The sequence below is a fragment of the Mobula hypostoma genome, chromosome 1, assembly GCF_963921235.1.
Source record: "Mobula hypostoma chromosome 1, sMobHyp1.1, whole genome shotgun sequence".
NCBI classification, from domain to species: Eukaryota; Metazoa; Chordata; class Chondrichthyes; order Myliobatiformes; family Myliobatidae; genus Mobula; species Mobula hypostoma.
The window spans coordinates 158,221,160-158,237,446 of NC_086097.1; the positions used below are offsets into that span (position 1 = coordinate 158,221,160).

General features: G+C 41.9%; 1 protein-coding gene across 7 annotated transcripts in view; it reads left to right on the forward strand.

Annotated features, from left to right (window-relative positions):
* Nucleotides 1-16,287, forward strand: part of tsnare1 (T-SNARE Domain Containing 1) — a 1,025,035-nt gene that overhangs the window by 88,497 nt on the left and 920,251 nt on the right. The window contains exon 1 of one of the 7 annotated variants that reach the window (XM_063040618.1): nt 14,113-14,122. The exons of the other annotated variants lie outside the window; for them this stretch is intronic. The gene's annotated coding sequence lies outside the window, so the exon portion shown is untranslated. Of the gene's footprint in view, nt 1-14,112; nt 14,123-16,287 lie in introns of those variants that run through there. 7 annotated transcript variants of the gene reach the window in all.

Here is a 16,287-nt window from a genome sequence, read left to right on the forward strand (position 1 = left end):
ATCAAATAAATATCATTGTGCAAATATAAATTCAAACTGAATGACATATGTCTGATTGCTTCATTTAGTTTCCTGAGTGTTTCAGCTTTATTTTCTGCTTGTGCCTTCCATTCTTTCTACTTTTTCACTCATTCAGTCCAACCTTAAAAAGTATAATGTTATCAGAAATGAGATGCGGCAACACTTGAATGATAAAATAATTCGTGTGTTTATACAGAAGAAATGACATAATCTCACTGGACGGGAGCTATATTATACTAGAGTGAAAGACCATTTATGTTTTCTTAAGTAAATTATTAGTTCATAGCAATTCAACTGAATACCCCGTTGAATAATGCAGAGATGCATTTGTTTTATGAAACAGTTGCTCAAGGGCTTTATACCGCTAGGAATTATGAACACAATGCAACTACAAAGAGGACCCTTTTTGGTCCAAATTGCATGAAGAACAGGACATTTTTTAAAAATAAGTGCATCTTCATAGAGTGGCAAATGCAATTTTGTAACTTTGTCAATATTGTGACAGCACAAGTTGCAGATCTGCAAATCCTTGATTGGACATGGTAAACAGTTTTCGTCACCCACTGTGACTGTCATATAGCTCAGTAGCTGAGAGCTGCGAGGATGACAGTTATATGCGGGTTTGTGGCTGTAAGAGTTCAACTGCTTTGACTTCTAATTTTGCTTTAAAACGACAATTTCTAGAAGCTTAGTGCATTTTTGAATAGTCTGAACCACTCATTCTCCATTGAAATAATTGTTCTTTATTTGGAACATGGAGGTGCCTTGTATTTCCTGGCAATTCTGAGCTCAGTTAGTTCATGTGAACTTGGATTTGCTTTGCTTTGTTTCCACTTAAGTGCTTTTGTGCACTGGAGTGGGTACTGTATCCCACTCAGAAGTACAGGTACCAGTATTGATCCTCTTGTCACTCTTATCTCAGTACATTAACTTGGCACAGATTAACTCGGTCAATATGACTTTGGAAAATCTTCCGGTTTAAGATGGCTCCTTTGAACCTCAGTGACTTCAGGCTGATGGCTAACAAAATAAGGACAACAACTAAATGCTTTGTTAACCACACTTTTTCTGGTAAACAGTCATTGCAAGTAATAGTCTGTAACTTCCCTTTGGACTTGGAGGCAATGATAGTGGAGAAAAATTCTGGTCTAATGCTGTTTAGTGTCTAAACTTTTGACTATCATGACATTCCTATCCCAATCAATCCCAGATAGGGGCAAACTTTTCAGAGACAAACAGGGATTCAACTCTTGCTAAGAGATTTACTTGGACTCAATCTTAATGTAAATGTCCTGGATTCCATCTTGCAGTAAACTCTTAAGTCTTGCTCGTCACAAATCTGTGACTTATTTTGTAAAAGATGTGTGTTCAGTGAAAAACAAGAAAGCATTGGGAGAAGAGAAAAGTTCATAACAATTAATGGGGAGGAAGTTCCCATCCTCATTTTCCACTTCTTGGAACAGGAGGGAGTATCTGTGAATGACAGAGGCAAAATAATTGTTGTCAATAAAGAAATCAGATCACATTATAATACCAAATAGGGTTTCCCTATTGTTAGGGAAAGTCTTTGTCAAGGTCATTCTCAAATCTTTCCACCTAGTGATGAAAGAACTGTTTCCAAAACCATACTTGTGATTTGTTCTTGTGGAGGTATGATGGACATGATCTTCAAGATACAAGATTGTTTGATGCCACTTCCAATACACAAGTGTAAAGGAGAACAAAATACTGTAAGGTTACACTGGATTCAATACAGCACAAAAACACAGTAAGAAAAAGAACACAATAAACTTGTAAAAGCTAAATTATGTGTTGTATATCCATAAGGTGGTGCTAGGCATGGGAGTGTCTGTACATAGGCAATTCTGGCAGGAAATAATAAAGTAGCGGGGGAGGGGGTTGTTGAGGTTTTTATCCGCTTATTGTTTGTTAGAGTGAGTTCTTTTTTGGGTAGATGATTTGTTTACACTTAACTGACTTTGGCCACCAGACTTCTATTTGACAAAGTACTGTGGATTGAGTCCACAACAATGCGCTTCCTAAAAGGTGTGAATACCAGATGCTCCTGGCGCCGTAGTTTGACCTGATGCTGTAGTTTCGAAGACAGTATTGTCGATACATTATAAATATTAATTGTCTTCTATGTTAGCACGTAAAATGCCGAATAAATGTATTGTGGATTTAACTAAAGGCTGTGGATACCAAACCAGATATGTTGGCGTCGGAGGGAAAGGATGAAATCCGAAGGTGTGATGTTTGTATGTAGCTTCAAAAGGAAGCATTGTCTATGCATTGTCTATAACTTTTTAAGTAGCGATTGCCTTTGTGTTTAGAGTATAAATATCGAGCCCACATTGAGCTAGCAGACCTTTCTACGGAAAGCGTCTCCATCCGTATGATGCCTGCTTGTTGTGTTTAATAAAGAAGCTGCTTTGTATCTACCAGTGACTCTGTCTCTCCGGTGATTTCATCCATGCTACAACATTGTTCAAGAAAAGTAATTTTCTTTTAGCCTGGTGGTCCTGGTGTGGATGCTACGTAGCCTCCTCCCTGATGGAAGTGGGACAAACAGTCCATAAGCAGGGTGGATGGGATCCTTCATGATGTTACTGGCCCTTTTCCGGCACCATTCTGTATAGTTGTTCTAGATGACAAGTATCTTGGTGCCAGTGATGAGTTAAGCAGGTGTGACTACCTGTTGTAGAGCCTTCCTGTCCGCTGCAGTGTGGTTTTCGTACTAAACAGTGGTGCAGCATGATGGGATGTCCTCTTCTGCACATCTTTAGAAGATCGTAGGTATTGATGTGCACAGTCCAGCTTTCTTCAGACTTCTCAGAAAGTGGATGCGTTGGTGAGCTTTACTAATTGTGTAGGATATTCTCTGGGACCATGAGAAAGTATGTGAGATGTGAACTCCCAGGTGTTTAAAGCTGCTTGCAGTTTCCCCTGTTGTTCCGCCGATGTACAGAAGAGTACGAGTGGTGCGAGTTTTTCCTGACGTTGATGACCATCCTCTTTGTTTTGTTGACATTGAGAAAGAGATTATTTAGCACCAGGCCACCTCCTTTCTGTAAGCTGTCTCATTGTTATTGGTGATGAACCCCAATATTGTCATGTCATCAGCAAACTTGACAATGTGATTATTGGGTGTTCGGCCATGCAGTCGTGTGTGAGCAGAGTGTACAGCAGCGAGCTCAGCACACAGCCCTGGGGAGGCACCTGTGTTGATGATGAAAAGGATAGAGGAACAGTTGTGTGTCCTGGCTATCTGAGGTCTGTTGGTAAGGAAGTCCAACACTCAGTGGTGTATTTAGACCAAGAAGAAGGAGTTTGTTCACCAAGATCTGTAGGACAATAGTTTTGAAAGCTGATCTGAAATCCAGAAACAGCATTCTGACATAAGTGTCCTTGTTTGCCAGGGGTGTCAGGGCCAGGTGCTTGACGTGCTAAAGCATCTGTTGTAGTCTGGCACTGTCGGTAAGCACATTGTTGGAGGTCCAGTGTGGCTGGAATGGAGTTTTTGATATGTGCCATTACCAGCTGTTCAAGGAACTTCATGATTGGTGTCAGTGCCACCAGGTGATAGCTGTTTAGCTCTGAAGGTGCATACTTCTTTGGTACAGGGATAATGGTGTTTCATGTGAAGCATGTGGAGACAGCTGCCTGGATAAGAGAAGTGTTGAAGATTTCTCAGGCACCAAGAGAATCGAGGGGGCTGCATCAACCATTATATGTAGCCTCATTTTTATCTCACTAAAAACTTCAACTCATGGGCACCAGTAATCCTTAACTTTTTCCATTGAATAAGCCATGGACTGATTTAGAGAGGTAAAAGTACCACCAATGCCGCCTCTGCAAAATCCTCAAATCCACTGGCCAGATAAAAGTTTTTCCCTGGCCAACATTCTTAATGCTCCGAGGCTCTAATTGAGCTCTAGTAGCTCAGGTGATCATCCCACTTCAATCACATACTTCTGTCAGAATCTGGATCACAACAAGAGATTACCAGGTAGACTGAGGAATGGCCTGTATAAGTATATGTGAACAGATATATAATTGCCTGAGAACTCTAGCCAGGATCACTGAAAGTTGAAAGGAGCATTTGAGATGCCAACATAAACTTTTGAGTTTAAGGATGAGGAGCACATTGAAGCCAGAAGTAAATTGAAAGAGTTCACCGCCTCTTAATAGGCCTACCAGCTGCCCTGTCAAGCACCTGCTACATTATCTGTGGCAGAGTCTATGAATCGGACTTTGACCTCCTCAGCATCCTGAGACCCACGGAACTGGAATATGAGGCAAATCATCCTCCTGACTGAGAAGAAATAAATTGTAAGAATGCAGAATTTAGCAAAGCAGTCATAAAATTACCAGGTATTTTCCACAGACCTAAAGTAGCCAAACATCTGTTGTTAGATAAGTTATCAAGTCAACTCGAGCTTCTTGTCCTGAACCAGGGTGGAGCAAAATTTTGTTGGCACACAGCTGTCAATGCTGTCCTTTGATTAGTTAAACCACACCAGGAATAAAAAAAACATCATCATTATCTTTACTGCAAAATGCCGCAGTAAATTTTAGTTTCAACCTAGGAATGATGAGATGTTTTCATAGGAAATGTCACACGCCAACTTGGTGCTAGATAGATGGTTGCAAGAACACCTGACGTTTGATAATACGTTTTGAAATCCTCGCAGACCTTGGACACTCATCAGTATTTGGATAGTGTCTGTTACATCAGCAGTATTGCAGTGGATTCCACTTAGCTGGGACACATTGGGACCAGTACATTTTGACCCAAGTAAGTGGCTGCTTCAATTAGCCAACTTTCATGGAAGTGGTTAAAAAGATATAATAAAGACAAACTACCATCTAACTGAGTAATTATTATGTATTTAAATGAAATACAGAACAAATAAGAACACTACCAATACCAGTGGTTGTCCGTCGCATTCGACAATGACAGGAAATGTGTGGGTGGGTGGTTAAAGTGGAAAAGCCATTGCACTGGGGAAGTTCCACTCTCTCGACATTGGAAGTCCAGGATGAGTAGACGTCACATTTGGGGTCTCCCCTGCTTGCAGTTAATGACCATGACTACTTTTGTGCCTCATTATGCTCTTCACTCTGCAAATAGTGTTGCAGAATTGCCTTCTTGGCCATTGGATCTCACTGTTGATCTCACCCATCCAGTCTGTTGGAGCTAACTTTGCATGCTAGAATAGGCGCGTCCCTGTCTCACCGGGTATGAGACCTGCTGGCTACCCTCACCTGCTTAAACCCGCCTGTCAAAGCAGTGTACCAGAGTGTGGTCACTGTTGCATGCAAACAGCTACTTGGAGCCAAGGTAAGAGCTGAGTGTCTAGTGGGGATAACATTCAACATTCAAGATGATTGTTGATGCCTTCAAATTATTTGTAGGCCCTAACTTGTTGAAGCAGTGAAATTGTTTTATTTTCATTCGCGGCTTTTTCTGGAGTTTCCAAGTCTGAATGCTAGAAATCGCAGTGAGCAAAACAGTTCTGAATTGACTGTTACGGGAAAGCAGGCTGACAGGTTTGGTAAGTGAGACAGAAGACACCGATTACAATTAAGCACATTAACCATTTATTTATAGACGAACAGTAAAACGTTTGACCAGATATGTAAGTCAAACAAGTACTCATCTGAGCCACTTCAAGTTTAAAAAAAACTGACTCAAAACATTCAGTAAACCTTCAATCTGAACAGATACCTTGAGCCTCTCCAAGTTGCACAACTACAAAAATGAAACAGTAAACAGTTACTTAACTAAGTGTACATGTGGACCCTGCTATATTTGCAGCATACTCTCCCAGTGGTTCTTCAGCATTGGTCACGACCTCAGTTTGAAGAAGAACACCTGGAGACAAAGGAAAGTCTTTGTCTCTCGCATGTACTACTCTTGCATCCCTGAGGTGGCTGGAGTGGGAGACCAGTGCTGTGGCACGCATGGCAGCCAGTGGCATATTGCTGTTGCGCCCCTTGAATGGGCCAATCCATGAATAACGCAACAGAACCAACTTTTGACTGGCAAGTAAATTAACCCCTCACCTTACAATGACTCTAAAATAGTATTGCCAAAGCAAACTCGCTTAGGTATTTATGTGTTGGATGTTAGGTATATTTGTGAAAAAATGATAAATATTCTGAAGAATGGTCATTCACCTGAACGATTGACTGTTTCTCTCTCCACAGGCACTTCCTGACCTCTTGAACATTTCTAGCATTTTGTGTTCTCATTTCAGATTTCCAGCAAATTGCAGTGTTTTGTTTGTCAATAAAGTACGGGATTCATGAGGCTGGCACATTTTAAACCCCATGTTTAAATATCTTTTGAGAATTGAGGAAGAATTCAAGAAATCTTTTTTTGTTCACATATTGCCTTGAGAATGGAAAGTAGACAAAATGTGAATGCCTTATTAGCAGATGGAAAGGTGGTTCAATTATCTTTGGTGCTCAAGCTAAACCAGTTGGCCACCACTAACTGCAAAGATGCATGAACCTGAAGTTAAAATAGGATTGAATGGACAATATACAACCTCATTTCCTGTGAAACGTAGGACCAGTTCTTATAATTTAAACCTAATTAGTTCTGTTTACAAGAAAAAAAAACCCTGACTCTTGTGTGAAGAGGAAGAATGGAGTCCAGGCATTCCACACATTAAAAATAAATCAGTGCAAATTTCTTAGTGCAACAGCTTCTTCTCCCGACAGTTTTTGGATTTTGTGTCACCCAATTAATGTTTCCTATTCACTTAAGTTTTTGTTTCCATTCCAATACAACATCGTGGGTCTTTAGAACCAACAAAATCACCTTTGTTTAGTAACAGAAAGCTTTCAATTATTGTGTGGGCACAATGCTCTGTAACAGAGGGCTAGTAAAGACTATCTTATTCCATGAATTGCATCTTTCTCCATAATGATGTGATTAATGGAAGCTTTCAGAAAATAAGTTAATGTAAGAAACATAGACTGCAATAGTCGGAGAGCAGTAGTTAGAATGCCAGTCACTGGACCACAGACCCTGTTGGGTGACTCAGACTGTGGATACTGGTTATTGCAAATTCTGCTTGTGTACTGACACATGAGCATCTTTCTTCCCTTACTAGAGACCTCATTACCAGCTCCCACAATAATCAGGCTACATGGCAACTGCTCTGTGCCAGCATTGTGCACTCTCACTGTAATCATAGTTCAATTGATTATCTAGGCTAAAAGCCCTAGCTGTTAATCAGGAGCAGTTTAGATCTGATAACTGCAATGAGTCATAGTGGTTCATGAAGGCCTCCCTCCCACAAGTGCAGATGCAGAGTTTGCAGGTTCTTGTGTGCTTCTCCCTGTGTCAGTATAAGCTTCCTCCCACATCCCAAAGCCTTGTTGTTAGCTTAATTGGTTACTGTAAACTTCCCTCAATGCAGGGGTAGCCAGAAAAATCAAAGATGATTTGATGGATGTGTTTAAGAACACATGACAGAAAAGTAAGTGGGGGAAGGGGATTGATGGGAATGCTCAGAGGGCTCAAATAGACTTGATTGTCCGAATGGTCTGCTTTTATGTCATAAGCAAATATAAAATAATATGAATATGCAATATGAAGATGAAGAAAATGGCTGATCTGCTCCATGTGCCTTCAGCAGGATGATTCCTGCCACCCTCCAGCCATCAGCAGCCATGTATTCCTGGAGGACAGAGGCAAAAACTAGATGAAACATAGCTAAGCTGATTTAAGGGGAAAATCCAGAATATTGCTCTTTGGCCTAAGATGTTGATTCAGACTAATTATGATTCCATCTGCCTCTTGAAGCATGAGAACTCACCCAGTAGTTACACCAGCTTTTTCATTTGAAATAAACAAGAAAATTGTGTAAAATAAAAGAAGCCAATCAGGCAACATCATTCAAAGAAAGATCCAATTAATAGGCTGCAGGAAGCTTTTAGCTGGCAGCTCTGGAGGAGTGCTCTGATCTGCTGCTTGGTATTCCTCTCAACTGTACCAGCACACTGAAAAATAAAGCCAAAGGCAAACTTGGAGATCCGATACCGATGCATCCCTCTCTGCTTTGCACAGAGGACAGGTATAGAGCATAGACAATATAAAGAGAGGGGTTAGTTGCACCTTTCAGATGGTAACGTAGAAACATAAAAAAAAACCTACTGCACAATACAGGCCGTTCCGCTCACAATGCTGTGTCGAACATGTACTTAGCACTCTGTTTTCTTAAGCTCCATATACCTGTCCAGGAGTCTCTTAAAAGTCACTATTGTATCCTCCTCCTCCACCACTGTCACTGGCCCCCTATTCCATGTAGTCACCACTCTCTGTATGTAAAAAAAAAACAACTTACCCTTGACAGGTCCTCTGTACCTACTTCCAAGCACCTTAAAACTGTGCCCTCTCATGTTAGCCATTTCAGTCCTGGGCAAAAGCCTCTGACTATCCACACAATCAATGTGTCTTCGTCATCTCGTACACCTCTATCAAGTCACCTTTCATCTTCTGCCACTCCAAGGAGAAAAGGTCAAGTTCATTCAACCTATTCTCATAAGGCATGCTCCCCAATCCAGGCAACATACTTGTAAATCTCCCCTGCGCCCTTTCTATACTTTCCACATCCTTTCTGTAGTGAGGTGACCAGAATTGAGCACAGTACTCCAAGTGGGGTCTGACCATATCCTACATAGTTGTAACATTAGCTCTCAGCTGGTAGGTGCAAGAAGAACAACTGCAGCTGTTCAGATATCTTGTAATCCCAAAGGGAAGAATGCATGTTACTTTGATTTATTTTCATAATTTTAAAATTAGTGTCTAATAATTTCAGATACTTTAACTTTTGATGTTTTTTATTTAAATCTTTTAAAGCTTTTTTAATGTATCAGATTTTGAAAAGCCTTTAACAGTGCTTAGCCAGTCCTTTTGAATAGGTTTGTGCTAGTGGCACCAATTTGGACCACACCTTGGATAATCAAGCCCAATATTTTAGCTCATTGGCCTCTTTTTGTATGAAAGTGTGCAGTGGATTGACATGAACCAAAAACTAATAAATTTCATAAACCTGTCTCGTGGGTAAAGAAGAATCTCATTATCATCTGAAACATTTAAATCTTCTCTCTTTTTCATAAACTTGTGAGACAAGCTCTCATTACCATAAAACTCTTTCAAAAGCCTGATTTCCCCTTCTTGAGGTCAGATTGTAAAAGTGCAAATTGACAGATAGCCTTATTGACTTCAACTCAGTGGAGTTATCATGGCAGCCAGGGCTCCAGGTTATCATAAGAATGTCTTCAGTACAGTCATACAAGCTTCTGCCACTGTACTACTTTACACCTGTTCTACTCTCCTGGTGAATCTAAGTTTTTAAGAAATGAGGAGTTTAGAGTTAGAGCTTCCTTCAATTCGGTGTAACATTATTCTTCCATGACAGCAATTGGAAAGTTCAATTGTGGCTCACATCCAAACTTAATGATTAGAATTTGGTTTGGGTTTGCTCACCATATCCAGAGGAGACAGGATGAGACTGAGATATTATGGGTGGGCCTTTCCACTGACACCCAACTCATAATCAATGAATAAACTAGTTCAAGTATCTGGTCCCACTGACTGCCAGCCAAATGCAAGATATGTTTATATGTTTATATGTAGATATGTTTAAAATTTCAAGTAAACGGGGTTATGCAGTGAATGGCTGATGGAAAGCTTAAGGGCCGGATGTGAAGCATACTAATCCCGTCACTCGGTATGATTGAGTTTCAGTACTGGGACTTAATGCAACAATATAGGAGAATTTCTGATTCCTGCACTGGTCCCTCACAACGCCAGCAACCTGGGTTTAATATCGTCCTTAGATACATCTGTGCAGCATCATCACATTCTACCTGTGACTGCTTGCATTTCCTCTGCATGTTTTGGTTTCCTTGAGTCCCAAGGAGGCATGGGTTAGGTGATTATGTGAATGTTGAAAATCTCCCTCTATTGTGTAGCATCTGAAAGGAGTTAATAGGAATGTGAGGGGGATTAATGAGCAATTGATAGCCAATTTGAGCTTATGGGCTGAAAGGCCTGTTTCCAAGTTGTATGACTGATTTCCACAGCACTGAATAGGGATTCCAGGTCCAACATATTATTCTCCGTAACTTCCGCCACCTCCAATGGGATCCCATCACTAAGCACATCTTTCCCTCCCCCCCCCCTGCTTTCCACAAGGATCGCTCCCTGCGCGACTCCCTTGTCCATTCACCCTCACCCTCATCCCTCCCCACTGATCTCCCTCCTGGCACTTATCCGTGTAAGCGGAACAAGTGCTACACATGCCCTTACACTTCCTCCCTTACCGCCATTCAGGGCCCCAGACAGTCCTTCCAGGTGAGGCAACACTTCACCTGTGAGTCGGCTGGGGCGATATACTGTGTCCGGTTCTCCCGATGTGGCCTTCTATATATTGGCGAGACCCAATGCAGACTGGGAGATCGTTCTGCAGAACACCTATGCTCTGTCCGCCAGAGAAAGCAGGATCTCCCAGTGGCCATACATTTTAATTCCACATTCCATTCCCATTCTGACATGTCTATCCACGACCTCCTCTACTGTAAAGACGAAGCCACACTCAGGTTGGAGGAACACCACCTTATATTCTGTCTGGGTAGCCTCCAACCTGATGGCATGAACATTGACTTCTCTAACTTCTGCTAATGCCCCACCTCTCCCTTGTACCCCATCCGTTATTTATATACACACATTCTTTCTCTCTCTCTCCTTTTTCTCCTTCTGTCCCTCTGTCTATACCCCTTGCCCATCCTCTGGGTTTCCCCCCCTCCCCCTTTTCCTTCTCTCTGGGCCTCCTGTCCCATGATCCTCTCATATCCCCTTTGCCTATCACCTGTCCAGCTCATGGCTCCATCCCTCCCCTTCCTGTCTTCTTCTATCATTTTGGATCTTCCCCTGCCCCTCCCCCTCCCACTTTTAAATCTCTTACTAGCTCTTCCTTCAGTTAGTCCTGACGAAGGGTGTCAGCCTGAAACGTCGACTGTACCTCTTCCTAGAGATGCTGCCTGGCCTGCTGCGTTCGCCAGCAACTTTGATGTGTGTTGCTTGAATTTCCAGCATCTGCAGAATTCCTCATGTTTGTGTGGCTAAGTCCAGTGTTTAGTTATGTCTTTTGCATCTCACTCTCTGCATTGCACTGACCATGCCTCTTCTCCCAATAACCCCTCCCATATTTTCTCTAGTCTTGTATCTTCCCTACCATCTGTTTCATCACCAAGCATTCCTATGCTTCCTCTCCACCCCAATGTTGTGCCCGGTTTCCCCCCCCCACTCTACTCCATTCAGTATTCTGCTCCCAGAAGTAGTGCTTGTTGCACAACCCCAGCTTGCTTCTCCACCCAAATAATGGTTCCCAATCCATCCCCATCCCAGTCAGGATTGATAGGATAAGGCATAGCACATTTTCTTGTGTCATAAAAGAAATTCCTGCTGTTGAAATGTTCCTTAAAAAAAAGAGGCCACGCTGGTTATGAGGAATTCTATCAACCCCATTCTCTGATTTTATTTCCCTATAATTTGTTCGTTCTGATGCTATTGTTGATTTCCAACCTCCACCCCTCCCCCTTTCCTATCACCCACAAGAGGCAATTTAGAATGGGTGACTGACCTACTAACCAGCAGGGTTTTGCGATGTGGAGGGAAAACATGAAAACAATACAAAGCAAAAACTGGAGGTCAGTTTGTAACCTGTATCACCAGAGCTGAGGCAGCAATATCACCTGCTGCATCACTGGAGCATTCATTGCAAATATAGCACCCAGTTTTCAACTCTCACGTACGGATGTGAGACATGGACACTCACCAAGACTATGAGAAAGTCTCTAGATGGTTGCTATACATGAATGCTCCGGATGGCTCTTCACCTGAATTGGCAACAGCGCGTGACGAACGTTGAGCTCCATGATGACCTACTGATGTTCTCCACTAAAATTGAGGCGAGAAGACTGCAACTAACGGGGCACTGTCTACACCACCCCGAGCTACCTGCCAGCCTAGTCATCATATGGGAGCCCAAGCATGGGAGGATGATCCCTGGGCGCTCTCCCAAGACTATGGTCAACATGCTCCTAGAAGACAGTGGCGCGGGTAATGTAGATGAACTGAACACACTGATGAGGGAGAGGGAGAAGTGGAGAGTCCGTCATCGTGCCCGAGGCCAGCCCCCTTGGCCTGAGTCGACGTAGTAGTAGTAGTTTTCAACTGAAATATGATGTAATGCGATAAAGTTGAAGCAGTCATTGTCTTGCCATGTGTGTGTCTTACTTGCATATGCTTTAATTTGCATCACAATACAGTATCTAGGCTCCCATTATAAAGAGGTAACAGCTTGAATGTTTCTCGTTTGGAAGGGGAATTGCTTTATAATTCTGTTCCTCTTACAATCCAGTCCCTGCTATTGGCATATAAGAGCAGGACTGAGGGATAGGATACAGAACCCTGCAAGCCTACGCCAGCATCCAACACATTTATGGCTTCTCCTTTACCTCAGTGCAACATTTGCTGACATATCACACAGTTGCCTTGTTATATAGGTCATATCTATTGTTCTATGTATGCCTTGAATGTACTTGCCAATTGAGGCTCGCCAGATCTCTGGGAAAGGGAATTCCAATGCTCCACAACCCTCTGGGAGACAAAATTTCTTTTCATCTCCATTCATAGGACTGACTTTAGATTTATTGTCACTGTCGTAAGTCATAAAATTTGTTGTCTTGCAGCGCCCATATAGTGCAAGATATAAAATTACTTAAAGTTACAATAAATATTGCAAAAGAGGAAGAGTGAGAGAAAGTTCATGACCATTTAGAAATCTGATGGCAGATGGGAAGAAGCTGTTCCTAAAACATTGAGTGTGGACCTTCAGGCTCTTGTTCCTTCTCTCTGGTGGTAATAAGAAGAGCGCATGTCCGGGACGGTGAGTCTTTAATGATGGATGCTGCCATCTTGTGGCACCATCTTTTGAAGATATCCTCTGGTGGGCAGGCTTCTGGCCATGATGGAGCTGGCTGAGTCCAAACCCTCTGCGTCCTCTTTTGATCCTGTGCATTGGAACCTCCAGACCAGGCGGTGATGCAACCAGTCAGAATGCTTGTCACAATACATCTGTAGAAATCTTGGTGATATGTCAAATCTCTTCAGACTTCTGATGAAATATAGCTGCTGGCATGTCTTTTTTGCGATTACATCAATATGTTGGGCCCAGGGTAGATGTTGATGCCCAGAAACTTAGTTAATTAGCCAGATGTAAAGTGCTCCTACTGTAAAATCTGGAGGGAATTGACGGGAATATGGGGGAGGGAAAAAAGAGATTATTGTAAAATGGACCGTAGGTTGAAGGGCTGTCTCCCATACCCTGTGTCGCATGAGATTAGTGTTGACTATCTGACCACGGCACCCGTCTGTAGGATACCTTTGGAGCACTAATACTAAATCCAGAAGGAGTTCAAGGTTCAGCAGTGAACATTCATTTTTTGATGCCAATTGGATCAGTATATCAGAAGTAGTGAAAACATAATAAATAGTGCTTTATGCTTTACTCCCACACAACTGTCAGAATTTTCCCATCTCTGATGAACTGATATTTCCCACTTATCTAATTTTGAACAGAGGGAGGTTAAAAAAAAATGATTGGCAAGAATTTAGTGTCTTTCATACATTTTCTTGGAAGTGAGTCATGTGGAGGCAGGAAAAAGGTGCCATGGTTACATAACAATATTTGGTCTTCATTGTTTCTTCTAGATCTGCTTAGCTTTATTGTTACAATCTGTCCTTCATTTTTGTATTTTTCCAATGTTAATGTACAACAGTTTTTGAAAGAGAACTTGATTTAATCTGTCCTTAGTAGATTCAGGGATATTTTATTCCGGCCTTGCTACAGCTTTTGGTTCTTTTTCTTTCCTGAAATGGATTGAATATTCTATTGAAATGGTCAATTTCAACACCATAATTCTCCCCAGGCTCGACAAGAAACTCAAAGACTTTGGCCTCCACCTTGCCTTGTGTAGTTGGATCCTGAACTTCCTGTCAGATTGCCGGCGGATGGTAAGAGTGAGCTCCCTCACCTCTGCCCCTCTGACCCTCAACCTAGGTGCCCCTCAGGGCTGTGTACTAAGCCCCCTCCTTTACGCTCTGTATTCCCATGACTGTGTTGCTACCCACAGCTTCAACCTGCTAATTAAATTTGCCAATGACACTACATTGATTGGCCTAATCTCAAATAATAATGAGGCAGCCTACAGAGAAGAAGTCATTACCCTGACACAGTGGTGTCAAGAAAACAACCTCTCCCTCAATGTCGCAAAAACAAAGGAGCTGGTTGTGGACCACAGGAGGAATGGAGACAGGCTAACCCCTATTCAAATCAATGGATCTGGAGAGGGTAAACAGCTTTAATTTTCTTGGCATACACATCACTGTGGATCTCATGTGGTCTGAGTATACTGGCTGTGTGGTGAAAAAGGCACAATAGCGCCTCTTTCACCTCAGACGGTTGAAGAAGTTTGATATGGACCCCCATATCTTAAGGACATTCCACACGGGCACAATTGAGAGCATCCTGACTGGCTGCATCACTGCCTGGTATGGGAACTGTACTTCCCTCACTCTGCAGGGAGGTGCGGACAGCCCAGTGCATCTATATTTGTGAACTTCCCTGTATTCAGGACATTTACAAAGACAGGTGTGTAACAAGGGCCTGAAGGATCATTGGAGACCCGAGTCACCCCAACCACAAACTGTTCCAGCGGCTACCATCCAAGAGACGGTACCACAGCATAAAAGCCAGGACCATCAGGCTCAGGGACAGCTTCTTTCACCAGGCCGTCAGACTGATTAACTCGTGCTGATGCAACTGTATTCTCTGTTATATTGACCATCCTGTTGTACATAATATTTATTATAAATTACTATAATTGCACAATGTGCATTTAGACAGAGACGTAATGTAAATATTTTTACTCGTCTTTATGAAAGATGTAAGTAAAAGAAATCAATTCAATTCAGTTTGTTAATATGCATTATATACCACTCGTCTTTGTCTTGTCTATTTCCCTGCATCCAAATAATATGGAATTTCTCATGATAACGGCATTCCCACTGCTTTTTTGAGACTTCCATAAGCTGGGTATAGTGCCAAATATAAGTTGCTACTGGTTGATTTACTTCAACATTTCTCTACCCATTTGGATGTAGAGATTTCTTTCTATCTCCATCTGAGTGACTGACTGGAGAACCTGATATCATTCCTTATAGCCAGAGGAAAACTTCATTCCAGGATCTGCCATCAAGCCTGCAAAGAATTATGCTCCAGTGCAATCACCTTTTCTACTGTGGTCCTCTGGCCAGTGTGGCCCTCCTTTGCTTAAGCTTTCTTCACAGCATATTTCCTCCACCCAGGAATCAACTTGGTGAATCTTTATTGCATTTATGGTTAGGTGTTGGAAAAAGTTGCTGCTTCATAGCTTTGTTGAACCAGATTCAATCCTGATCTTTAGTGCCATCTTTTTCAAGTCAAGTTTATTGTTATACTGTAATTATGCCACATCTGGAGTATAGCATTCATTTCTGCTTGTCTCATGGAAGGATGTGGAGGCTTTGTAGATGGTACAGATGAGGCTTACTAGGATGCTGTCTGGATTAGAGGGGATGTGCTATAATGAGAAGTTGGACCAACTTCGGTTGTTTTTTCTGGCGAAACAGGCTCGGGAAAAGTGATAGATGTTTATTAAGTTATGAAAGGCATAGATAGGGTAAAGAGCAGAAGAATTTCCTAGGGTTGAAATGTCTAAATACAGAGGGCATGTCTTTAAAGCAAGAAAGGGGTAAGTTCAAAGGAAACGTGCAAGGCAAGTTTTTACAGAGTGGAGTGTGTCTGGAATGTGTTGCCAAGAGTGGTAGTGAAGGCAAATATGATAGAGGCATTTGTCCTCATAGGGACATGAATGTAGGGTTACAGGCTAATGGGATTAGTTTGGTATGGCATTTAATTACTAGTTTAATTAGTACAGTACAATATGTTGGGTGCTGTTCAACATCCACAAGCATGTGTATGGTAAGGAGGAGTGAAAGCTTGCTTGCTGCAGGACTTAAGGTTCTACATCAGAAGAAAAATATCAACTGAACATGAATTGTATATCACTTGTACATGAAAATGTACATTTTAAACTGAAAAATGAAGTTTATTGTAATGTAAAGTGATCAAAGTATTC